The sequence below is a fragment of the Centruroides sculpturatus genome, unplaced genomic scaffold (genome assembly GCF_000671375.1).
Source record: "Centruroides sculpturatus isolate CEXI.00-Female unplaced genomic scaffold, Cexi_2.0 scaffold133, whole genome shotgun sequence".
Classification (NCBI taxonomy): domain Eukaryota; kingdom Metazoa; phylum Arthropoda; class Arachnida; order Scorpiones; family Buthidae; genus Centruroides; species Centruroides sculpturatus.
The window spans coordinates 309,671-337,260 of NW_019384319.1; the positions used below are offsets into that span (position 1 = coordinate 309,671).

Here is a 27,590-nt window from a genome sequence, read left to right on the forward strand (position 1 = left end):
CAATAATTAGTTGAAATGACTTAATAATATCCATTCTTAAGAAAATGACAAATACTTCTATTACGTCATAAAATTGATTGTTACGAAATAACAATATTTATCATTTCGTAACAATGCATTTTTGTGACGCAATAATATCTTATATGACGTATTAATGACTTTCTCTGATTTAATAATATTTATTGCTTCGTAAGAATAGATTTTTTAAAATAAAATAACAGCGTTTTTTGTTTCTTGTAATAAATTGTTTTTTATAACAACAAATTTGTTGCTTCAGAACTACGATAGTATTGATGTCGTAACAATAATAACAATGTTTTTTTTTGTTATATTTCGAAACAATAACTTGTTTGTAACGAAAGCAACACTATTCTTTAGTGAAAGTGAATTTCTGTTGATTCCGTAACAATGCATTTTTTTCCTCCTACAGCCGTTACGAAACAAACAACAGAATACGTTACGTCGTAGGAACAAATTTTCGTGACGTAACGATGTTTGTTGCTTTTCATAGCAATTTTTACGATGCAAAATTTGATGACGTGGAGTAGGAATTCATTTAGATAATGGCAAAAACATTGGAAAATTCTGTCACCTGCGAAACCAAATCGGTTACGACACCGAAACTTATTACTCCGCCGTGCAAAAATCGTTTTAAACAGAATGAAAATACAATTTCACCTTATCTCGGCAGAAAATAAATTTTCCTAGAGACGCGATCGAATTTACGTCATTTGAAAATCATATCTTTTAGCTATTTTCCAGAAAAATGATGAATCCATAGATCACCTGAAAGAAGAAGAGGAAAAAATAAAAAAACTATATATTTATATTGTGTGTATGTATGTGAATGTGTGTTTATATAGGATGACAGTTTATATTCAAGAGAAATAAAATCGAATCTCATTTGAAATAGGTGGCGATGAAGAAAAAAAAGGTGATTGTAGGTGTGAAGATTTTTCATTGATGTGAGGAAAAATTCGCATTGCGAGGATACAATCGAGGTTGAATGGGAAAATATATTTTGGACAATAGATACAGTTGCAATAAAGCTATTGGTGTCTTCTATGTGGAAGAGCTAGAATTCACGGTAGGAGGTCTAAACACGACCAAACATATTGCATTCGACCGATTTCTGCGGAGCTTCTTTATAGAAACCAGTATTCACCGAGTTTTATCTATCTTGCCAATATTTTTCGGGTGCTTCAATATCTGAAGTACCTTCTGTTTCGTTCGATCTCTTTGAAAGGGGATTGAATAGGATTCATCCCAAATACTATTGTTTCAAGGTAAGATTGGTCTTGTGTGATTGCACGGAGAAAAAGCGTAAAGGATTTGAAAGTCGAGATTGGAAAAATTCCGTTAGATAAACAAAACTTATAGAAAAGAGACAGAGGGGAAACTAAGTAAACAGATTGAATTTTTCTGTTTCGTTTTATATATATATTTTTAAGAGAGATTATAGGCCAAATTTATTTTGCTCCGTTGTAAAGTTTTAAAAAGTCCAACGTATTAGAGAGATCTGTGAATAGAGTTATGCCCGATTTACATCGTTCCCATTTGAATTGGGAATTTTCTGGATGTTGGGCTCCGACCAAAATCTCTATAGTTTGAAGTATGATAGAATTTTTATATTTAAACTCAAATTACAGTCCAGAGATGAAGATGCTTTAAATTTAAAAGAATTAATTCCAAATTTTGTTTATTTTATTATATAATTTTTAATATTTGCAATATTTTATTGACATTATATACGTGTATTTGATGTAAATTGTTTCATAATTCTAATATAAGATATAAAAGTAATTTTTAGATCCTATATATGTATCGTAAAGCAAAAAGGTTAATTGGTAAGATAAAAAAAATATATACTGTATATATTAATTTAAACTACTTCAAATACAGAAATAAAAATAAAATCTTGACTAGGATTCAGTGTAATATCTGCATGTTATTGGCAGCCATATCGATTTTAATGTGGGCATAACGATAATTAAATTATTGCACATGACTTCCTTTATAGAAAATGCTTAAATATCATGCAAATTTACTCATACATTAAGTACTTAGCCAAACTTCATTATCCTTTCTTTCTTCCAGGAAATGAAGATTAAAAGCATAAATATTCAGGATAATATCTAGATTTAAGCTACGTATTCTTAAAGTTAATGAAGAAACACATTAAAAACATAAGAGGAATTATTGAAACCAAGAAAATTTTGCAATTTTATAAAAATTATTTGAATAAAAATAAAAGTTACCAACAATGGAAAATTTTAATTATGAAACTTTATTATTATTATTATTATTATTATAACAGGGCAACTTACAGTATTTAAACCAATAGGATGAAGGCTTAGAGTGTATAATTTCTATGCATAAACATCATTTGTTATACTCGGAACGGGTTTAGAAGCAATTTGCCTAATTAAATAAGATAATATACAACGAAAAACTATTATAACGTTTAAAACTTTTATATTTATGAAACACCACTTTTCAGATAGCATTTACGAATGAAGTAACCGTATATGACAACGACAGCTGTCATCTTTTTGAAAGAAAATGCTCCAAGTACTTCTCCGTATTATACCCGTATCATGAAGGAAAAGTCGATTTTCAGGCGCATAAATGAAAATGTGCTGAAAAAATTTAAAGAATATTTTATCATATAAGAATATCACAATCTGACAAACCTGTTTACTTTTTTCAGTAGCTAATATTTAAATCTGAATTTAAATAAAAAATATATATATATATATATTCGAGAAGAAAATCTAAACATTAAAACTGTGTATACAACTCACAAATCTTTAGAGATAATCATCTAAACGAGAGATTTATATTTAAACTTATGGAATCGGGCACTAAATCAGAGAGAAGTAAAACGTTTAGATCATCAGATAGGGTGAAATATCCTTACTTTAAAAAATGCAAATGAGGAAAGATCATATTACTAGTAATAGGAGCAGTCACAGCACCTATCGATCTAGAGAAAAGACATAGAAATGAAAAAAAGGGGGTCTTTCAATCTAAGAGATTCTACGGAATTAATCTGACACGTGATCAGAATATCATATACCGTCTAGTGCGCATGCCCGACACGCCTAACAGGTGTTCTGTATTTTGTACCCGGTGTGGGTAGCATCACGTGTCACGAAACTTCGTGATTTATTGTCCAATCACTGCATTTCTGGTGACTACAAACGTGGAAGAATTTCAAATAGGTGCATGTTCCACTTAAATATTGTTAAACTTTTTTTTATTACATACTCAAATAAATATATAGGCTATATATATATATATATTTTTTTTTCTTTAAAGGAAAAAATGCGTTTAAAGTTAAATAACTAATTAAAAAAGAGAAGATAAAGTCATTAAGAGACAAGAAATTGTTGACGTAAATCATTAGTTGTGCCATGTAGCAGCGGTAATTACTCCTTTTGTCTCACTCGCTACCATTAATGCAGAAAAACTACATCTTTCAACTTCGCACTTCTTGTCTGCTGTAGTGCATTAGAGTAGATGCGACTTCTAGTGAGATGTTAGGTGACGGAATATAACCGATAATGTCACGCTCGGTTTGTAACTGAGAGAAAGTGAGGAGAATTAGTTGCCAAATGATTTTTGGCCATCATCCAATCTTAAAGGATTTCCCGTCGAGTTTTGAAAATGGTTACCAGCATTTCTTTGTCTTAAAGGAGCCTTCTGAATGATGGCTTCGAGGAGAAGAAGAAGAAGAAACAAAAAAAGAAAAAAAGATACTCTGAGAAAATGAGGGCTTTGACGAAGACATCAGTTCTAGTTGACGTTTGAATAGGTAGTTTTTCGCTACGGCCATCCCAACAAAAAAAATAGAATGCCTATCCAAACAGGATAAAATTCCTGTACATAGAGAAAAACCCTTCTATAAAAATTTTAGTAATTTTTCTTTTACTTTTTGACGCTATTGATTTATTTAGTTAAGATCTCCGGTATATATATATATATATCTTTATATATAATAAAGAAAATGAAGTAAAAAAAAGGTATAATTTGTCTCTCATGGCATCAAGCTAATCTCCTTTAACAACTTAATGGTCATTGTGTCACCAAACATCCTCACCAACACACAATTCCAACTTGACAAGATAAACTGACGTCTGTGTCAAGGCGAGGAATACCACGTGACTGCTGTGCTACCATAGTAATGAAAGTGAGCATGCGATGTCAGATAGCGTCACGTGATTACCTGTCACTCTCCCATTCTGTCGAGTGGGGAATTGGACGTAAATAGAAAATATGCCAATGGCGAAAAGATCGAATATCTTGTACAAATTGAAAAATGTACGGTTAAAAAGCACGTATCATCAGTATCGAGCATTAATTCTTGAAGAATATTCCGTTCGATATTTTTTTTTTTTCTCTCTCTCTCTCTCTCTCTCTCTCTCTCTCTTTTTATTCTTTTGTAATGTTAAAGGCTTTAACTTCCTGTAAGTTTTTTTCTATTTTTTTACTTTTTTGGGGGGTGAATTCGATCAATCCCAGAACGACAATAACACTTCTTAAACGTCGTAACTCTACCAAAAAATGTCATGTGTGGGAAAAAGATAGGGACGGGTCCATAAATAATGCTAGACAATAAATAAGGTTTTCTTTTTTATATAAAATGTTTATAAACTATCCCAGCGAGTTTTAATATAGTCACCGAGTATAATATACTAGCAGGTATGATAAATTCGGAAAATGTAACAAGCTTAAAGTGATCTTCCGGCAGCGAAAATGTAATTAAGAGTAGAATAATCTTATATCTTAATATAATCTTTTGTTAAGTGATGGATGGATGGCTGCTTCTTGGGAAAATACCGCTAATACGATTAACATATACTCCCGCGCTATCTGAATCACGTGATAACGTCAATTTTAAAATACGGTACATTTAGTTAGTTGACGGGCCGGACAATAAAAAAATATATATATATATAAAAATGACCTGCAGATGATATCAGATAAGCAAAAATTTAATTGCAAAAAAAAGTGGCATATTTTTACTCAGTCAAGTGCCAATTCAACATTAACAAATCTTTGAAACGACAAGCAAAGCTGGGGTGCGCACTTAACGATGTCTCCCGACATAAAACTACGAAATATCAAGCAGATTTTATAGGCAACGAACAGAAATGTGCTGTACGAATACGTAATGAAGCAACTTTGTGGGAGACCGTCGAACCATATGGCAGTACAGTATCAGGAGCGGTTAGTGTCTTATCCTATTGTTTCCGGTAGAGCAGGTTCACGATTTCTGGTTGGTCTGAGAGTTTATCTTCGGACTTTGAAAAGCTGATATCTCTGACCACAATCTTATCTCAAACTAGCAGAAGGACTTTGTGTAAGACGCAATAACTAATTATTATCTCTGGAAGACAAAGTATACCCCCGTTTTATATCTTTCGTTGATAGTTCTTTAAGCAGAGAGATGGGGACTTATATATATAACCAATGTACAGTACAGTACGTATATAAGACCATTTTTCTAAATTATGTTTGTGTTGGATAATTATCGCCGCTTTAACACATTATCAGAAATGTTAACATCGATTAAATATTTATTATAGTTGGAAAGTGTAATGCGAATTTAATCAATTTTAAATCATTTTTTTCGCATCTAATTAACGTGATTTCGATAGTTTAAAAGATCATAGCTAAGATTAGAAAGAAATAAAATATGCAGTAAATATATTACTTCGTTAATGAGGAATAAAAGTTAAAATTATATTAATGTTATGAGATAAATAGTTTATATTAAATGATGAAAAATCTATTGAAAAAGTTGTAATTTTTTTTCATTTAAAAAAATATATTTTACGTGAAAAAAAACTGATTACTTTTTACTTATAAATTACTGAAAAATTAATTTATTTTTTAAAATGATGTCCTTAAAAATATTTATGATAAAATTCAAATAAATGCTAAAAAAATCAATTTACTAAACATATAATTTGTTACTTATATAATTTATAAAATACAAATTAAATATCAATACTAATAATAAAAAATGTAAAGCAAAATAATGCATTATATTGATCAAAGAGAAAATAAACGAATGCAGCATCAATAATAAAATGCATAAATTGAGCTGAATAAATACTTGTATGATAAAAAGCCAAATCATGTATATAAGCATAATTATTTTAATTATTAATGACAAAAATAGGTACCTCCATCTATAATTCTAGAGAGCAAGTTTTTTTCTAACTCAATCATCATTAATGTGATTTTCTTATTAGGTAGAATATTTTATTTATGACCTATGACCTTATATATTAAGCAGTGTTGCAGATACAATTATTTATTTACCCACTAGAGTGTTAGAGAAGACACATGACATAAAGCCTGTCTGCAAAGATTAGGATCACTTTTACAAATAGTCCTACTGAAACCATAAACATGACAATTTTTAAGCTTTAAATAATTATTTTCTAACTCAATGAACAGTTAACTTTTCATATTTGTTGTAAAACTATTTATTTAAAAGAAATTTTCCTATGAATCATTTCAAACAAAAAAAGAAAAAAACAAGCTTTAAAAATGAATAAATTAAAATATATGAATTAATTAAATATTTACATAAAATATTTTATAAATTAATATTTCAAAATACCTACCTAATACATATTTTATATTAATTTTTAAAAACAACCTGAAATAATAAATTTGTTATATGAATTTTTGTTATTATAATTTTATATATTTTATACATATATATTTGACCACAACATATAAACAACATAAAACATAAAACATGTATTTTTTATATTAATATAACATATAAACATATAACATAAAACACATAGACACGTTTTTAGTACACAAAACACAAATTTTTATTTTTTTTTTATATAGGGCCTAATTTTTTTGACCCATTGGACTGAGACAACACAAAACACACATAAACACATACACATAGTATAGGCCTATACACAAGTAAACACATGATAATGACAAGTAAATATACATAATGAAGCTTGTTCTCAGGTATTTATTAACATATACAACATTAAATTAAAACAGTACTCCATTACATATTTAACAATATTAAATTACACATTATACAAATTAAAATAAAATTTAATACTGTATCTTCAGTAAACAACTTAATTAAAAATACTTTGGAATAATTTAAGAGATAAAGAAAAAAAACTACATATATTTACAAAGCTTTTACTGAAATAATTATCGTCGTTATTCATTTATCTTGATACATATACCTTTGTATAGTGTTACTTAAATTCACGATCAAACTAAACGCTGATTAAATTACTATTTTACAAATCACTAAAAAGTATTTTATAAATATAATAAATTAATGTTCCATTTAATATATTTACAGTGAATTAACAATGTATAAGTAATCAATTTGAATGTATTCTATCCGATAAAATAGTAATAAATTAACAAGTACTTTAGAGTTAGATACATACAAAAGTAAGAATTCTAGAACCTTACACAGGCTCTTAAATTGAGTAAAATCTAGATAAAGTTTACTATTAATCTTAAATTAAAACATTTTTTTTAGTTTAAGTAATTACACAAAGTCAATTTAGATAACACCAGTTTTGTTTTTAAGTATAATAATTTGAACAAAGCTTCAACAATGTAACCTTCTATTCAATTGATTGAACTTGGCTATTGTGTGAACTCTATTCATTTCAATTTTTTTTAACTTTTATTTAGTTCATGTACTCAACATCTGTTCCTTTAAGAAAAACAATAAATTTTTATATATAAACTTTCATGATTTTAATACATTCATAAATTTTTAAAATTGTAAATAACATACAAATCACTTAAGTAGATTAGTTTTCTCACAAAAGACATACACAAAGTCATAGATTTTTACCCCTTTTGTTAAAAACACAAGACAAACACAACATAAAACATTAATTAATGTTTGACTTCTACAGAAATGTTTAAGCATTTTTCACTGTATTGAACTTTTTTAATATTTATACTTGATATTTTTTATTATAAAACAGATTTACTCTTAGATATATCTGTGTATCTTAGTAATATGGTATTTTTTCTTCTGACAAAATTCAACTGATCTCTTACATTTACCAATTTTCCCTTGACATTTCATTCGTTTTTCGTAAATTCCCCATATTTTCACTTTTTCCCCTATAATATTCACCTGACATTTTATAAATTCCCCAGGATGCATGATACATCATTCAATTTCTCCCCACAATATTTAACCACATTTTTATTTCATTTTTCCCATATATCAATATCGCAAACATTCAATAAGTATATTCTATTTATACATTATTTCTTCATTTTTTCCATTAATTAATTTTAAAATTAAAGAGTTTCTAGAATTTTTTATTAATAAATTGAATCGACCAAAACAACAACAACAACAACACACACACAGACATATACAGTATATATATATATATACACACATACCAATATAAATTTATACATGAAAAAATACATATATTATTAATATTTTTTAATTAAAATTTATATCTATTTTTATCATAAATAACATTTTCAATTTCACAACACAGTCAAGTAAAAATATATATATTTATACATATAATAAAAAGTCTAATAGTAATAATAATAATAATAATATAGCTCATCATTCAAATATAAAAACTAGAGATTCATATATCAATATATTATTTTTTTACATTTTAAAAATAATATTTTACAAATAATACCTTTAAAGTTGGGGAAAAATAGTTTCGTGTTTTTTTATATATATAAAAATGCAAATTTAAATTTATAAAATAGAAATAAAAGCCGGACATTTCTTCATTTCTCAACATTTAGAATTTTTAGATATGATAAAGGAGGAATTTTAAGGATTACACAATATTTCCGTATTTCTGTAAAGAATGAAAAATCTAGTTTGTTACTATGGCAACACAGAGGAAAATAACTGGTGTTATCCTTAAACCATCAACTCAACAGCAGTTGTATATAATATATAGTTTTTTGCAAGAACTACAAGCTTAGAATTGTGATTTAAATGTAGAGAGATAGAGTCTCTCTTTTTCTCTCTTTAGATATATATATACATTTTTTTCCTTTATTTTTTCTTTCTGTTCTTTACTTTCGTTTAGTTATTTACGAGATTGAATGACGTCGAGTTTGAGGAAGGTATTTAGAGAGAGACTTACCTGCGCAACACAATTTATTTCCATCGTCTGTCACAAAAACGAATTGAGTAGATCCATTAGCCGAATTAAACGTGGAAACAGACGTAGACGAGACGAAATTCCCAACTTTAACATTTGATTCACGTTTTCATCTAAGAGGTCCCCTGTAGCACGTTTTTCACTTCCGTTCCCCGTCGGAACGTGTCTAAGAACACAAAATTTCAAAAAACTGGACCCGCCACGGGGACGTCAACGGTAATTGGAACACAGAAAGACAAACCTCTAAGATTGTGTCTAAAGTGGGTGAGGAGTACCGCGCTCGAGCGAACTTCTTTATTTAATAGAAGACAAAGAAGAGGGGAAAAAATTCGACTGTACTGTACAAGAAATAATTATGAAAAAAAATAATAAAAATATAAAAAAACAGATAGGTTATCTGAATAGTTCTACTTAACTTTAAACAATTCTCGAGTGAAAACACATTATAAAAATCGTGCAGGGCATCTAAATTAACAAACAAACGATTTTAGAACGTATTTAATTCATTAAATGGAGGAAAAACAGTTGTGTTTTGTATTTTACCATAAATACAATTTACTGTATTTATCTTTTAGAAGGAAGAATAAATGACCAATTCGAAAACAGACATCTGTCGTTAACCATCAAATTCTACAGTAAAAATTGTTATAACGTAATAAATATTAATCATTTCTCTGTCAGAATAGCCTATAATTTATTTATATTATTTATAAAATTACATAGAATAATTAAGATATTCGTTTTAGGGACACAGATTTCATTTCCAAACGGATAAAATAGTTTTATCAACCGTGACTTAAGAATTAATCCCCGTTCATACTTTTAATATGGAAATCAGTATATTACTTATTTAATCTATTAATTTCTTTATGTTAAAGAAAAAATTCCTTTCAAAATATTAACAAAATTCTGAAAATTTATTTGACAGCCAAAGCCACATTAACAGTTGAATGAACATACTTTAATACTCTTTCCTTAAGAAGAAAATTAATTTAATTTTACAAAAGNTATATAGAAAATGTCAAAGTAATTTAACTCGAAAATATAATGAACTTAAGTAATTAAAATATTTATTTTAATATAAGGATTTTACATGTTAAATTTCGTTCGAAAGACTACTAAAAAATAATAGAATTTTCGATTTACTAAACTCAAGATCAACATCTTAAACTAATTCTGAACAAAGTTTGTTATAAGTGAACAGTTTGCTCAGTCTGAAACTAAAGAACTTTATTCTGAAACTTCTTAGATTAACTTAAAGTTAAGCAAATTAATTTACTATAGAATATTGTTTTTCTTTTTATTCCTAGAAAACATATAAGACATTTTCATTCGAATTTTTGATAAATTTAATATAAACAATGGAAAAACTTGACAGAAAAGATAGATCAAACAATGTAGTTTTTTATATTAAACTAAGAAAACAACAATTTAAATATCTTATTTTTATGCTTTATAATTTTATTATCAATGTAATATTTTCTAACATTTCTTATCTATAAAGGTAGAAAATTTTATTTTTGGTTCGTACAGCGAGAAAATTTTCCAATTCCACTAATGGCTGTGTTGTGTTGATTGAAGGCAATTAGATAGTCGATTCACGAAACAAAAAAAGAAAAATAAATTGTACAACGAGAATAAAGCTGTTATAAGATTTATTTCTCGAATGTTTTACATTTAAAACTATATAAAAAAACAATTTTTTTTTTAATTTCGTGTATTTTTTTTAAAAATAATTCTTTACCGCATTCTTAAAATTTAAAGATAATAAATCATATTCTATTCAGAACTTAATTGTTAGCGAGCCGCCTCATACGCTATATTGATGTACAAAAGTAATGAAAATAATAATATCCGTAATATCTGAAGCAAAAATAATTGTTTACCCGGTTAATCGAGTGTTTATTGTTCCGGCTGATGGATTGTTTGCGAACATTATCGATAATGTTATTGCACATGTTGATTCATTTGTTCATTCGTTATATAAATCTAATGATATTTATTTTTGTCGATGATAAATATTAAATAAAATTAAGCGATTTCTAGATAGATTTATTCATCATCTTTTCCCATAAAAACGTCTTAAAACTATAATTAAAATGTTAAATATTTGTTTTTCTTAAGTTAAAGAATATTAATATTTAATTATTTTTATACTTTATAGCTTAATTTATCCAATTAAAACTTTAAAACTTTATATGAATATCAATGGCCAATTAGTGTTTATAAATTTTGCTACTTCTGCGAGAAAAAATAAAATAAAATAAAATAAAGTTGATTGGATATTGAATAATATAAAAACGAGTATAATTGGTTGCAAGAAGTCTATATAAATTTTCTTTTATTTTAAGTGGCTATTGAATTTTGGAGTGTCAAGTTAATTTTTTAAAAGTGATTTAAAGATGGCATTGATATCGAAATCGGAGTTGATTAGTACAGTTTGTTATTTTATATATACATAAATATTTTGTAAATTTGAGTTTTAATTGTAGAAGAATCTTCCATTAGAACGATTAGAAGAATTTTTAGACAACTTTCTGTCACAGCTGAGTAACTAAATTACGAGTTTAACTGCGTTTTGCACTTAACGGCTTCGTGCAAGCATGCAAAACGCAATCGTGACACTCTGCATTGTCACTCCTACTGGGATTTGCGTGTGCTGGAAAGGAAATATATTTCTTTTCGCCTTTTATAAATGAATCCAATCTAATATTTAATGGACAGACTCTAGATAAAACCGAAGTTGGTGACGTAGGCAATCCATTCAAGTATTCTTGACACAAAAGATTAAAAAATTATGTATAAGATCTTTGAATTTCAGTAAATCCAATTGGAAAAAAAAAAGATAATTATCATCATTAAGTCGAAGAATAAGAAAAATTGATTTTAAATTCGATTTTTGGAGATTTGACTTTAATTAACGTAAAGTAGATTAAAATTGAATTTATCTTTCACAATTGGAGTCAATTTTAACAATCAAATGAAATCCAATATTCTTTTCATTTGAAAGTTGGTTTTTTTTTTTTAAGGAGGAAAAGATATTTACAATTCAGTAATTCAACTCTTCTATCCACGATCAACAAAATACTATCCGGATGCAGAGATTGTTGGAAAAAACCAATTTCCCAACGCCAAATTCGTGACACAACACAAGGTCACGCTTTGGTATCAAGAACTGTTTTCCTTTCAACCACGTGACTCGACTATGCAAATAATAAAAGATAAGTACAATTTCTAACCCGATTCTTGAACGAAGCTAGTAATTATTTCACTTTTTATTCGCTCTGAGAACTTTCTATACGATCATTCTTTCACGCGAAAGCGTTAATTTATGCAAATCACATAATTAGACCTATCTACAATTCCTTCGCTGTTTTGTTTCCACTTTGTAAAACTAAACAATAATTTTAATCGAATATATTAAAAACATTTTTCAGTAAAAAAGATGATAATAATAATTTGAAAAATTTTAAATATTTATTTTAATAATTTAAAGCAAACAAAAGCAATGTTTAGTGCACTTTTTTGTAAGTTTATATAGAAAATGTCAAAGTAATTTAACTCGAAAATATAATGAACTTAAGTAATTAAAATATTTATTTTAATATAAGGATTTTACATGTTAAATTTCGTTCGAAAGACTACTAAAAAATAATAGAATTTTCGATTTACTAAACTCAAGATCAACATCTTAAACTAATTCTGAACAAAGTTTGTTATAAGTGAACAGTTTGCTCAGTCTGAAACTAAAGAACTTTATTCTGAAACTTCTTAGATTAACTTAAAGTTAAGCAAATTAATTTACTATAGAATATTGTTTTTCTTTTTATTCCTAGAAAACATATAAGACATTTTCATTCGAATTTTTGATAAATTTAATATAAACAATGGAAAAACTTGACAGAAAAGATAGATCAAACAATGTAGTTTTTTATATTAAACTAAGAAAACAACAATTTAAATATCTTATTTTTATGCTTTATAATTTTATTATCAATGTAATATTTTCTAACATTTCTTATCTATAAAGGTAGAAAATTTTATTTTTGGTTCGTACAGCGAGAAAATTTTCCAATTCCACTAATGGCTGTGTTGTGTTGATTGAAGGCAATTAGATAGTCGATTCACGAAACAAAAAAAGAAAAATAAATTGTACAACGAGAATAAAGCTGTTATAAGATTTATTTCTCGAATGTTTTACATTTAAAACTACATAAAAAACAATTTTTTTTTAATTTCGTGTATTTTTTTAAAAATAATTCTTTACCGCATTCTTAAAATTTAAAGATAATAAATCATATTCTATTCAGAACTTAATTGTTAGCGAGCCGCCTCATACGCTATATTGATGTACAAAAGTAATGAAAATAATAATATCCGTAATATCTGAAGCAAAAATAATTGTTTACCCGGTTAATCGAGTGTTTATTGTTCCGGCTGATGGATTGTTTGCGAACATTATCGATAATGTTATTGCACATGTTGATTCATTTGTTCATTCGTTATATAAATCTAATGATATTTATTTTTGTCGATGATAAATATTAAATAAAATTAAGCGATTTCTAGATAGATTTATTCATCATCTTTTCCCATAAAAACGTCTTAAAACTATAATTAAAATGTTAAATATTTGTTTTTCTTAAGTTAAAGAATATTAATATTTAATTATTTTTATACTTTATAGCTTAATTTATCCAATTAAAACTTTAAAACTTTATATGAATATCAATGGCCAATTAGTGTTTATAAATTTTGCTACTTCTGCGAGAAAAAATAAAATAAAATAAAATAAAGTTGATTGGATATTGAATAATATAAAAACGAGTATAATTGGTTGCAAGAAGTCTATATAAATTTTCTTTTATTTTAAGTGGCTATTGAATTTTGGAGTGTCAAGTTAATTTTTTAAAAGTGATTTAAAGATGGCATTGATATCGAAATCGGAGTTGATTAGTACAGTTTGTTATTTTATATATACATAAATATTTTGTAAATTTGAGTTTTAATTGTAGAAGAATCTTCCATTAGAACGATTAGAAGAATTTTTAGACAACTTTCTGTCACAGCTGAGTAACTAAATTACGAGTTTAACTGCGTTTTGCACTTAACGGCTTCGTGCAAGCATGCAAAACGCAATCGTGACACTCTGCATTGTCACTCCTACTGGGATTTGCGTGTGCTGGAAAGGAAATATATTTCTTTTCGCCTTTTATAAATGAATCCAATCTAATATTTAATGGACAGACTCTAGATAAAACCGAAGTTGGTGACGTAGGCAATCCATTCAAATGAGACAAATGATAATGTCAAAATTCGCAGAATTTAAACAAAAATGTCAATAATTTTAATATAAATAATTAAATATTCAAAGATTAAATATCGTTTGCTTAAATTATTTACTAATTTTTTTGAAAATCAAGAAATCTATGCCATTAATAAATAAATGAAATGTAATTTCGTAAATAAACTAGGTTATCTTATCAACAGTTAGATCTTAATTAGCTCGGTCTAAGAGTAACAATCAATCTTATAAGTTAGTTATTTCGAGAATATTTTTAGAATATTTTAAATTTTAAAACCATTATACAGTTGTAAACTATGCATGAGACTATCCATCAAGTAAATCGTTTCAAAATTACACTCGAAACATTTAATAACCAATAAACATAATAAATGTATCAACATTATCGAAGATAGGCCAATAAGAATTGAGTTAATTTTCTTAATCCAATAAACGTAAATAAGTAATTAACAACGTTAGATGCGATTGGTTAGTTATAGTCGTGTGTGTGTGTGTTTAAAAAGGATTTTTCCGGATTGTTTATCCTCGTTAGTTTGATTTTGAAGGATTTTTTTTTTAGAATTAATAATTCTAGACTTTGATAGCGTTTCTTTTAGATCGTTACGACAATTATATTTTGAAATTTGACGTTCAAAAAACGTTCTGTTTCTATGGAGCGTTTTTTTTTTCTTTTTTTTTTACCAAAGTCTGAATTTCAAATGAGCCTTAGAAAGAGATAGAGATTTTGATCTATAGTGTACGCTGACGGTAGTGAATTTAGAAGCATTTCTCCTCTGGCATAAAAGGCTGACGCAGCACTCTCTCCTAAAAATCGACTTTTACGATAAGATGATAGGTTATCTAAAAACAGTTTTTATTATCTTTAAATTGTCTGCTAAATATCTTAAACATTCAGAATATTTAAGTTTATTTTTTTTAACATGCCCAAATCACTTAATTCTTTAGTCAATGTTAAAACATTTCTATTCTTGCTTTCCTGGTCTTATACATGCTATTTGGTTAACAAATGCTTTTTCAGTTCTAAGAAACAAGTAGCTAAATCTTATAGAGCATTTTGTTAACAAATAAATCTAACTTTACTTCATGAAATCTTAAATAGAATTCTTTAACAAAAGCTATGCCAAGTACTAGAAAGCACGAACGAGACAAGTAAGTTATTTCTGGATATATTTAATTATACTTTTTGAATATTTAAAACAGGAAAATAACGTCAAGTGAATACTTAGAATAATCTAAATTTTATTCCTATATTAAAATATAGATTTATTAATATATAATATGTGAATCGAAGTAAATATTGTCAAAAACATACAATGATATATGCTACTAAAACATTCAATGCGATGTGTACTGTACAGTACAAGGAGACATACAAGATATAGATCTATACTAAGTTGAAAAATGTCAAAAACTAGGTAAATGAGCTTTATGTTACCGAAGGAGATAGAGAAATAGGAATAGCTCATCTAAAGTACTCATTTTTAGAAGAAAGTCGGGAGTGAAATGGATAATCTTTAAATTATTTATTGGTAAGAGGAGCAAAAGTCATAGACGAAAGATCTGTAGTAAATGATGCATACAAAGTTATAAGGTAGAGAATTGGACAGTTTATAACAAGTTATAAAAATAAATTTTGGCATGACAACTTTTAAAAAATTCAATATTCTTGCTTATTAACACTCTTTCTTTTTATTTTTAAATAAAATTCTACAGAATTATGATCGCCTTAGAGAGGTTATCGAAAGTTCTAAAACACATTTAAACAATTTTAATTAAAGAAATAAATTAATTTTAAAACTAAACGCTGATTAAATTACTATTTTACAAATCACTAAAAAGNTATATAACAAATTGGCCTTAATAAATATTTATATACGATAAAAATTTGCTTGTTTTTCCCCCCTCTCATCTAACTTTTAAGATATTCATAGTTATGGACTTACACATTTATATATTTCGTGTATGTTTAAGGAATACTTAATATAAAGATAGATACCTGAAAGAAGGGGGAAAATCGAAATACTTTTATACAGCTTCGGTTGACTGGTGATATTTGATAAAATTCGTTTTGGATGATTCAAAACTTGACAATTAAACAGGCAGATTAAACTTCCCCTTAGTGGTCGGTTGACGAGACAAAGGAATGCCGAGACGAATCGCCTTCATTAGGAAAGATGGTCGGCCTTTCTTTGACTAGCTTTCTCTCCCATTGTAAGTCTCTAGACTCAGAAGGAAGGTAATGGATTCCTAGCAAACCGAATAGAGAGAAAGGATTGCCTCAGCCCATTCAAACTTGTCTCAGTCTGTCAGGATGCTCTTTTAGTCATCACGTGATGCTACCCGTCTCATCATTCTTTTTTAATTACGTTTATATATATAGGCATTTATAAATAAATAAATAAATAAATAAATATATTGTTAAATTATATTTATTTTTTGTCTCTATCGTGTGTTGGTTATTAGTGATGTCTAGCGCTTTCACACTGTTTTAACCGCCACACCCAACCACACCTACAGTCAGGTGGCATGGACCACATATGCAAATGACAGGAGTATAATCAGGAGAAGGAAAAACTCTCCAGATGATCATCTTATTATGATTAATTTACTTTGCTTTAATAATATTTGCCTAATAAATATTCATTAATTTAAATTTGAGAGCACTTTTTAGTCATATTCGATAATCACGTCTGGTAAGTGGCATATGCGACTGTTTGTCGGCTTGTTTAAGCGAATAAATTTTAAACTAAACCAATTTATATTAACATAGGTATCAGATGTGCACGTAAGTATCTTCCCACAAACAATTTTTTTAGATATAATCATTACGTGTTAGCCGACTATCCTAGTTATTTTTAGGTCACTATTTGATTGTAGCAATAACATCATTCTTTAAAAATAATTTTAGATTTAAATATATAACGCTTGTTGTTGTTTATTTGTGTATTATTGATCGTGTATGACGCTTATGGTTTACAGCTGGGAAGAGTAAAAGATGCTAGACCTCTATCCTAATATCTTTAAGTTTTGAAAAGAATATAAAAATAACTAGATTATGGCACTATATTTAGAGATAATAAAGCACAAAGAACTTAAACTTAAGGCACTTACGCTCCTTGAATTGTATGAAAACTTAAAAACATGTTAAATAATGCTAGAGTTGTCAACTGTCTCTCTTTAATTCATAACGGAAAGAAACGTTTTGACATTTTTACTCTTCTTAAATTATTTAACACCTAGTTCGTAACATAAAATTACATTTTCTACCCCATTCTGTTAAAAAAATAATCGTACAGTAAGCGAAAATGTCGCATAAGCACGCATATAAAACATTATATAAATGGAAAGAAAATGCAGTTATAATTTTGTTAAAATAATATTAAAGCCTAGATAAATTTGCGTTATATATAAATAACTTTATATAATTTTTTTCTCTTAAGAGCATTGTCTAGTTGGGATGAATACAGTCTATTTACTCCATCTGAAAGTCTGGACTAAATCCAGTCTCTATCAATTCACTCCAATTCGGGATCAGTTTAACTCCCAAGTGATAGTAGGAAGTGATGTAGTGACCACGAGTATACCGTGACTCGCTAGATAAAGCACAGACAATAAGTTTGATTCCTTAAATCAGACGAAAGAGAGAAAGTAAAAGAAGAAGGAAAAAAGGCTCTTGGACAAACTCAACGACTGCAAGGATGAAGAAGCTTGTCTATATATGGGGTATATAAACGAGTCAGGAACAATTTCCAATTGTGAATTCTGTCCTCCAAGTTAATAATTCTCTTTCTGTACATGTTGTAAATAAAAGTAGTTTCCTTTTCCAAATAAGGAAAAAGTTAGAAAATGCCTGCAGCAGTCTACTGTAATATATTGAGTGATTACTTCTAAAAGAAAAAAGAAGGGGGGAGGGAAACTAACAAAAAAAGCAAGAACAATTGAAAAAGACACTCGAAAATTCGAAGTTTTTTGTTGAAAAAATTCTTTTGGAAATTTGGACTTAGTCGAATATCTGATTAGAAAGAAGGTAGTCAATCATTGTGTCACGGTAGTTGGTAACCTTGGGTTACGATTATGATGGAGCTACTAACACTTGTGTTTTACTGCGATTCTACAATTACCAGTAACATAGAAGCTGATTGTAGCACTTGATATGTCTTTCCTCCTCCATTTATGGTTTGGTGTGTCGCTTCAGTGAGATCAATCGGAGCGAAACGAGAAATGACCATTCATGGTAAGAATGTGTCGACTTTAAATACAAACTTTGCTGAATATAGTTTACGATTCAGTAAAGTTCAGATTTTGTTATAAAATGAAAAGAAAATGAACTATTTTTCAATGGATAATTCTAAATTTTCGATGAAAACTGAGAGAAAAATACACTCAAGTTTTTTAGATAAGCAGACAGTTTACAGACTTAAATAATTAAATTCTAAGACTATATAATCGATTAGTTTAGAAAAAAAAGCAGATTTTCTTCGTAATAACTGCAATTTTTGGTAATTTTGAGTGCAAAATATAGCAATTTTATTATCGAAATTTTTCTATAAAAAAGTGAAAAAAGAATCTAAATACATATTTGCGGTTCAACCTTATAATCCCTTTTAAAATTATTCTTTTGTCAAAGAGTAAATTTGAGGATATCAACGGCTTAATGGGTTATCACTGTTAGGAGAAAACTAATATAAGTACATCTTTAAGAGAAAACAATCTCCCTTTTTTCCTCTCGTATGTTTTCTAAATTAACCGTCCTACATTCTGACACATTACAATAGCTTTACCACATCTATTTGTGATTTCTCAATGGAATACTCTGATGAGTCTTGGTTGTCATGGAAACAAAGATTCCCTCTCTTTTCTACCCTTCTTATGTTTCTTCCAATAACATAAATATAGCTTTAGTTTATATTCTCTTGCGATTGTTCTTAATATAATTTTCCGTCCTGATTTTTAACGGGGTTCACAAAATCATACTTCCAGCTGTAAATACACTCGAGGCATTAACGTTATGCTGTTTTTAAAGTCTAGAGTGGTTGTTGTTTTTATATGTGATGACAAAGCTATCTCATTATCTGCCAAGTACTGTTCTGTATGCTTAACATCGATCCAATCTTGAGAAAGCAAACTAAAGTATAGCATGTGTTACTTTGCTCATTTTACGAAAATTCCAAATGCAACACTACTTCCGAATTTCTACCATCTGCTAACCTCGTGCATTTTATTTTATTTTATTTTTTATTTTTTTCGAGTGAAGGTTTCAAACGAAATCACAAAAGAAAACGTTATCATCTCCCACCGTGGAGTTTAAAATGTGTTTTTCTCAACCCGCTTTTATTCTAAAATATAATTCATGATAATTCATCATTCATATGGAGAAAATATGAAGATGTTTTGCAGATTTAAAGAGTAAAAATGGATTTTTTTTAAATAAAAAATTGTTTGTTCAAATTATTGCATTTCGTAACTCTCCATTCTGTAATTATTCTGTAATGATCATTATAATGATTATTTTTATATATTATAAAAACAGTTTTAAGATTTTTAAGCATGTTTTTCAGATTATAAAATCATTAAGAATTTTAAAAATATATTTATTATGGTTTAGAATATACAAATAAATCATTAAAAATATTTTCTGATATATTTCTATAAACTAATTTTAATATAACGTTAAATGATTTTTTAATCTTATATTTTAAAAATAACGATTTATTTCATAGAAGAATAGATAGAAAACATTGAATAAAGTAAAAATCATTTTTTCAGGGGAAATTTTACCGTAATTAACTTAGAAGTAGATGCTCCTTCCAACATCTTTCTTTACAAAATGCCGTTTATTTACGGATCACGTGACCACAGGGATAAGAGGGATAATGGAAGAAATGGTTTGTTGTAATGACTTAAAACCGTAGAACCATTGACCAGACAAACTGCCCTGCACGTGGCTAGCTAATAACTTAAGTACCGTAAAAACAATAGTCTTTCTGATACTTACAGTGTACCTCACCTCAATCCTCTTAAACCACACTTCAATTGATTTTCTGTACGGAGTTAGACTATGGGAAAAAATCAACTAGTTCAATCCAGAAGGTACTTAACCGAAGAATGAACAATAAAAAATACTTTTAAAGTAAAGCAGTTCTAAATCAAGAAAAGTCTGGAACAAAGTACATTAAAGCTCCCAAAATAAAAATCTGGTTTTAAAAATCTAGATATTTCCATAAGATATAAGTCTATAATACCCGGAAATATTTTTATATAAAATTATTTTTCTTTTAAATATAGTTTAGTCCAACAAGTAGCATTAACATTAATTTATAATTGACGACATGCATTAAGATATAAATATTTTTCGTTGAAGACGAGTAAAAGTTTAAAAACAACGCGATTAAATTCATTTTATTAATTGTCACAATTTCATAAAGGATTCTTTTAAATCTTAAGAATAATAAATATTTTACTAAGTACTATCGCTAGTTGAATAAATAAACAACAGTCAGATCAATTAGAGAGATTGGAAGAGATGGTGAAGAGCTGCCCATCGACATGTTCTATTAAATGCATCTTATTACAAAGAAAAAAGAGATCTTAGACATTTCATGAATATTTCATTTGCACTATCCGGATACGTTTTTATGTATGAATATCTTTAGAAATTCGTCTGATTTTTGTGTTGACAATTTTTGATAGACAAAATCACACAGATGCAATTATACTGGAAGTATATAATGCGTTTCATTAATGTGAATAGGGCGGTGTCTGCACACGTTCTCGTTCTATTCATATTTAATGAGATGGCATCGTACCTGAGCTTACTCGGCTCTTTATTGATCACATTCAATTTACTAATTGATAAATTAACATTTTATGCTGTTGATGAATGTGTGGTGAATTCTTCACCAACCGTAATTTTTTCGATTAGTCTGTGTACTAGCAAATTTTCGTAAATTAGATCTTCGTATAATTATCCTTGCACTATTGACCGGTTTCTATCATTGAAAAAAACCTCAAGAAATTGTATGGATTAAACTCGTCGAGTGCAGCATGTTACAGATCACAAAACTAAGCAAGAGGTTTTAAAAAGCTCGGGGCAAATTGTGCAGTTGAGGACCCTTCTCTCCCCATAAGTAGTGAATCGAGTCTCTTCTGCCTCTAGCTATACCCCATATTTCCCCTCCCAGACTATATAATTGGGACACGACCTACTCTTCGTGTTACTTTTAGTTTAGTTTTTTGGAAATAAATCATCCTAAAGCATTTAAAAATTGAAAAATATAAAAAGTATCAAATGTTAATCTAAATTTACTGAAATTGTCCTAATATTTAATCAAATTCTTATAAATAATGTGTTTTTTAAATTTATATTAATTGTAATTGATTTTTATTAACGTTTGTTGAAATCGATTGCTTTTTCTTGTCTTTTCATGATACTTGATTGAATTTTATTGCAATTGATTAGCTTTTTTTATTTATTTATTTTTTGTTCATTACAATTAATTTTAAAAATAATCTATTTTCTAAAATAGATTGGATTTCCTTTTATTAAAAACTCAATTGACATTAATTAAAATTATCAATTCCGAGACTATTTTGTAAAGGAAATTTTTATTAAAAATCAGAAAAAAAATATATATATATTAAAGACTCCAACTAGAATAAAACAAATCCAATTATAAAATAAAATATACAAGATATTCTTAAAACATTTACTAAGATAAAAGTAGAAATGTGATTAATAAATAAATAAATAAATAAATTTTACTTTATTTAGCAAACTATTATCAATAAATAATCTATCAATTTAGTTTAACCAGTAAAACATTTATACAACAAATAATTAAATGATTTTTAGACATAAATATAAAACTATAATTTTTCATATAATACACAAACTCAATTTATTATACATATATATATATTATAGAAATTAATATATCTATTAGAGAATTGAGTATTGTTTTTATATATCATCACCTGTAATTTAAGTTTTGAACGTTACATTAATAATCAATTGGGAAAGATGTGATATCGAACATTCCTCATTGATAATTCTATAACAATCATTGAACGAATATTACATGTTATGTTGTCATAGTAACAATATGTGGTCATTTAGTTACGAGTTCGATACACGAAAACAATCACTGCTTATACAAACCACAAAACAAAATATCACAGTCATATAGAAAGGAAACAATACTGTCAACACTTATTACATTATCAATACAATGAATAAAGAATATAAAATATATATATTATATTATTTTCACATTTCTTTTATAAATTAATATTTCAAAATACCTACCTAATATATACTTACCTCGTTACTAAATATATTTCTTTCATTTTTCGTACAGTTTTCAATAAGAATATTCTGGATACGTTTAGGCCTATAATTTTTTTTATTTAATATCACAAATAAAAATGGGCATTATCATATTTATATATTACCCAAGGATGATTTTTATTTATCATTTTATTTTACTTTTGATGGAAATAACTGATGTTTACTGTATTTAATCGATCAAAAACTTACGATGATTCATTTTATCGCCCGGTTCCGGTTAATTTGATGATATCTGATAATTTATCTTCAACGAAGTAAGAAGATTTGGAAATCATACCTTCTTTCATCTTCAACTTCTGCAATTTTATAAACAATTTTGTGTTATAGAAATTCCATTTTAATGACTAGGATAAGAGAGAGTAAAAAGAAAAGGCGAAAGGGAGGAGGAAGAAAGAAAGGAGAAAAAAAAACAATTTTTTCGATATCATAAAATTTACATAGGATATCCGTTCTAGTTATGCATATAAATTTTTCACCGGAATCACTTTTTCAAAATGAAAACAAGTGTATGTATGTTATATATATATATATATATATTGAAGAAAGTTGCACACAGAACAAGATTGAAAAGCCCACTATGCAATATCGACGCATGAGCAAGAAGGGGATACTAGTCCGCAGGGAATGATGGGTAATTCCGGCAGGAAGTGAATGGAGTGAAAGAACGGAAATTGACAGAGACTCTGACTCCGAACCATAGAGATCGCCAACGATCCTTCTCTACGGGAGAAAGCATCGAGTCGGCTTTATTTTGTGGAGTAAACTAACAAATGCAACTCGTCTCCCACTGACGAACTAGGCTAATTAAATTGTTGTTTACATAACCATACTCTATACATCGCCGGGAGGATAGTTTGGTTGTCTTCCAACAGATGGTATCTCTCTAAGAATATTAATTCAATCAACTGTTAGCTCAGAAACGAAATGATTACAAAGCAATAGTTACCTCAAGGCAATAAAGACGTTTGCGGTTCGCCAATATTTGGAATGAAAGGAAAATTGTAAATTTTCAAACTTACCTATACGACGCACTGGCATACCTACGGCATACCTTACACAACGTATATTTATATACAAATATAAAGTAAAGCGAATCTGATTCGGAAAAAATAAGAGAGATTGGAAATGCAAAGCGAGTGTTGTGATTAATATAGAGACAAATAGGAGAATCGATTGGAAACGTAACATTAATGCCAAGAAAGAAAAATTATTTTTCCTGGAATTATTCTTAGAAAGTCGATTTTAAATTAGTTTATGAATAAAAGTTTATTTTCTTTCTTCTTTCTCTCTTCCTTTCTTCTTTACCTTCATCTGATAAATTGTGATTTAATGTTTGTCAAAAGTTGATATGGATATTAGAAATGTATTTATTTTGATTATTGGAATATTTAAATTATTTATTCTAAAAGAACTGTTGTTTATTTTGCTGGTCTAAAATATTTCTTTTATTTTCTATTAGACTAAAATAACGTAATTAAAAGTAGAGGAGAAGGTGGTATTATGGAACCCCAATTACANGCTCATCATTAAGTTAAAGATAACCTATAATTATACACACAAAGCACTTTTAATAGTTTGGAGAAAATTTTTCTAATTATTCTTATTAATCTTTTTAAACCTTGTAATTTACATTCATTTACGGTTCTACTCCGTCCAAATTACGCTTGCGCTTTCATGACTCCGCCCAATCTGGTAGAATTAGGAAAATAAATCCGAATTTAAAAAAAAAAGGTATAAAAAAATTAAATTTAAAAATAAAATTGATAAATAATTTCGTAATCTCGAATATTCTTTAATAAAAAGTCTCTCAAATTTGCAAATCGTGCTTGTGCCTGTTTTTGCCCCGTTTTTTGTAATTTACAGATTTATGAAATCGATTTAAAGTAGGGGGAATAAAAATAAAAAATAAAATAAATAAAATAAAATAAAGACATTTACAGTCTCATAAATGTTTAAGTGAAGTGAAAATATGCAATTTACTAAGTTTAAAATTGCGACTAATTCTTTTTTAAATCATAAAAATGGAATGGTTTACTAAGTAATTACGTAAACGAAGATATCATAAAAGCATGGCATATATTTATCTCACTAACGTGTATTGCGTGTTACAACGCAAGAAAGTGAATAACGCGTGGGATGGACCTTACACGGTATGACATTATGTTGTGACATATTGTCGTGCCTGTATCAAAAGTCGACTTTGAGGACAATCGAGATATAATAACATTCTCATAAACAATCCTTTTTTTCTTTTTTAATTTCCCCCCTCTCAGTAAAGTAATTAAAATGGAAAATTTCACCGTTTAAAATATTATATCAAAATTACCCTCTTAAGGGTTCATATATAGCTAATAATATTACTTATAATTCTGTAATTAAATATCATTAGCAGAAAGATGCTATTAATATTAATGGCATCATTTCCTGGAATGCATTTGTCAGGAATTCAAACTCTCTTTCTATCTAATAGCTAACAATTACCAAATACTATATAAACAGGCCTATATTAGTTTATGAAAGCTTTAAGAGTCAAAAGTCTGTTAGTGACAGCAGATCATTTAAGAGCACATATTTCTCAATTAAACATACAAAGTATATACTTTTCTGAGAAATTATCTTATGTTAATTCGCTTAATAGTAATTTTCGTAAATTGGCTAATATACAATTGCATTTAGGATCGTGCAAATGGCTCTTTAAATTTTCTTCGGTGTGTAAAATTGCATTTTGGTGTATAACACTAAACGAGCCATGGTTAGGAGCGTATAGGCAAATGTAAGTGTATGCATTTAAGGCAAGAATATAGAACGGTTACTTACCTTTATAAGAATTGTGGTTGCGTTATCCCTGCGTTGAGCAAGGAGACGTAAGGACGACGTAGTCGTTAGCTTGCAGGACGATCGGCAACTGGCAACGTCGACGAAGTCCGAACGTGCTTTGCTTCTTCCTCCAGACTATTCCATTTTAGTAGAGGGTGTGGACCGTTAGTCGCGTGAAGCGAAATTATTGACTGGAAATTGAAACGTGTTGAATATTATTTAATATTCTAAGGAATATATCGAAGTTATTTATGTCATTCATCCCCATTGGAATATCAAATTGTTCTAAGGAATACTTTTAATTCATCATTACCCTAAGGAGGGGGAAAAAATTGACTAAGCGACATCTGTGAGAGAATCCGGGTAATAAGTTCTGTAAAGTGATTCTTCTCGTAATCACTGGTTACAGTGTGAGATAGTGTAAAGCTTGGGGCGTTAATTAGGGTTGTGCCTTCCATTCATATTTTATGACTGTATAAAAATTAGAGAAAATGTGGGCTCATAATTTTCCTATGTCTCCAGGAGATATCTGAGAATTAGAGTGTATTCTGGTCGTAAATTTACTACATGTCGTTTAAGGAAATTTATAAGAGGACAAGAAAGATGAAAGCTAAAAGCACTCACTATCTGTGGGTTTTGGTGCGTGAATAATTTTAAGCACACTCAATATATTATAAGAATATATAATTTTATTGACTAGACTGTTCATATTTCGTCATGGTGACATTATCATATTAATTAATAGTGTAAAAATTAATTTGGATAAGTAAATGTAATTTCTAAATATGGGAAAGGTTATATTTAACTCGTTAAAGTGGATATCTTGCATAAACATGATTCCGAGGCAATAAAATACCTCCAGCACATCACATTATTCACACAAATGACACGATATTCGTACATTAAAACTAATTAAAAATCAACATATTATAAACATGTATATAACCTCTTTTCTGATTCTTCTTGTTAAGTAGAACGCATTAAGAGATGCTTAAGAATCTTTTAAAATACAAAAGGATTAACTATGTTTGTCACGACACTTTGTAAGGACGAGTTTTAAATCGTTAATGATCAAGACATATAAATTTTAGGAGAAGGAGACAAACACACATTATTTAGTTAATGTATGTGAATTGGTGCCATAAAACGAATATATAAAGCTACAGATGAGATTTAGAATCCACCTATCTGTTCCCTACGTCTGGATTTTAAGAAGTTAAAAAAATTAAATTAAATTAAAGTCTAAACGTCTTATCGATATTATACACTTTTTAAAGCATTAAAACATTATTTATGCATAATTTGTTTTAGAAAATAGAATATTGACGAATAACTTTAAAATTTTTTCAGATAAAACGCGTTAGTAATAATCATTTTATGTTTAACAGTCCGTAAAGTTCAGGGAAATCTTTCAATATATCATAAAGTTGTTCATCTTCGTATCAGAAAGGAATATGAGTAAAACAGAAGTCAAGTATAGTGAATATTGAAGTCAACTTACAGTACTATATAAATCTTTCAGTGGGTTAAAGTAGATAGTTCTATCTTTCGCTATGCTTAATCGTCCATACAGAAATTTAATAAACTTTCAGCGAAGAAGAATCATTTTCTCTCATGTTATAGCGAAAGGTAATAAATGATTTTTTAATCTTATATTTTAAAAATAAAATTCACCACATTGTGTTTATATTACATTGAATATATATGTTGTATATACATTTTAACAGATGGGTGTATATTTTATTTATTTAAAATTTTCAGACAAGTGCTTTAAAATAACGTCGCCCCTGTAAATCTTTCTTTCCCTCTCGCATCTGGAAGCTTGAGGTGATCCCAGCTTTGGACCATTTTAAAGAGTACATTTTTTTACTTTGCGACTTGCATTTTTTGGTTCGGTTGAACGAAGTTAATCTTATAAAATATTTCGAATGCGATT

At 28.0% G+C, this 27,590-nt stretch overlaps 1 protein-coding gene across 4 annotated transcripts in view; it reads right to left on the reverse strand.

Moving 5' to 3' along the window:
• The window catches only part of LOC111624724 (leucine-rich repeat neuronal protein 2-like), a 37,342-nt gene extending 11,562 nt beyond the window's left edge, over nt 1-25,780 (reverse strand). Inside the window, exons 1-3 of one of the 4 annotated variants that reach the window (XM_023367653.1) lie at nt 25,655-25,780; nt 23,027-23,133; nt 22,811-22,880 (exon numbers count right to left, since the gene is read on the reverse strand). The gene's annotated coding sequence lies outside the window, so the exon portion shown is untranslated. Of the gene's footprint in view, nt 1-22,795; nt 23,002-23,026; nt 23,134-25,654 lie in introns of those variants that run through there. The other 3 variants (XM_023367644.1, XM_023367660.1, XM_023367669.1) reach the window with 3 other exon arrangements.
• Between the last annotated feature and the right edge of the window lie 1,810 nt (nt 25,781-27,590).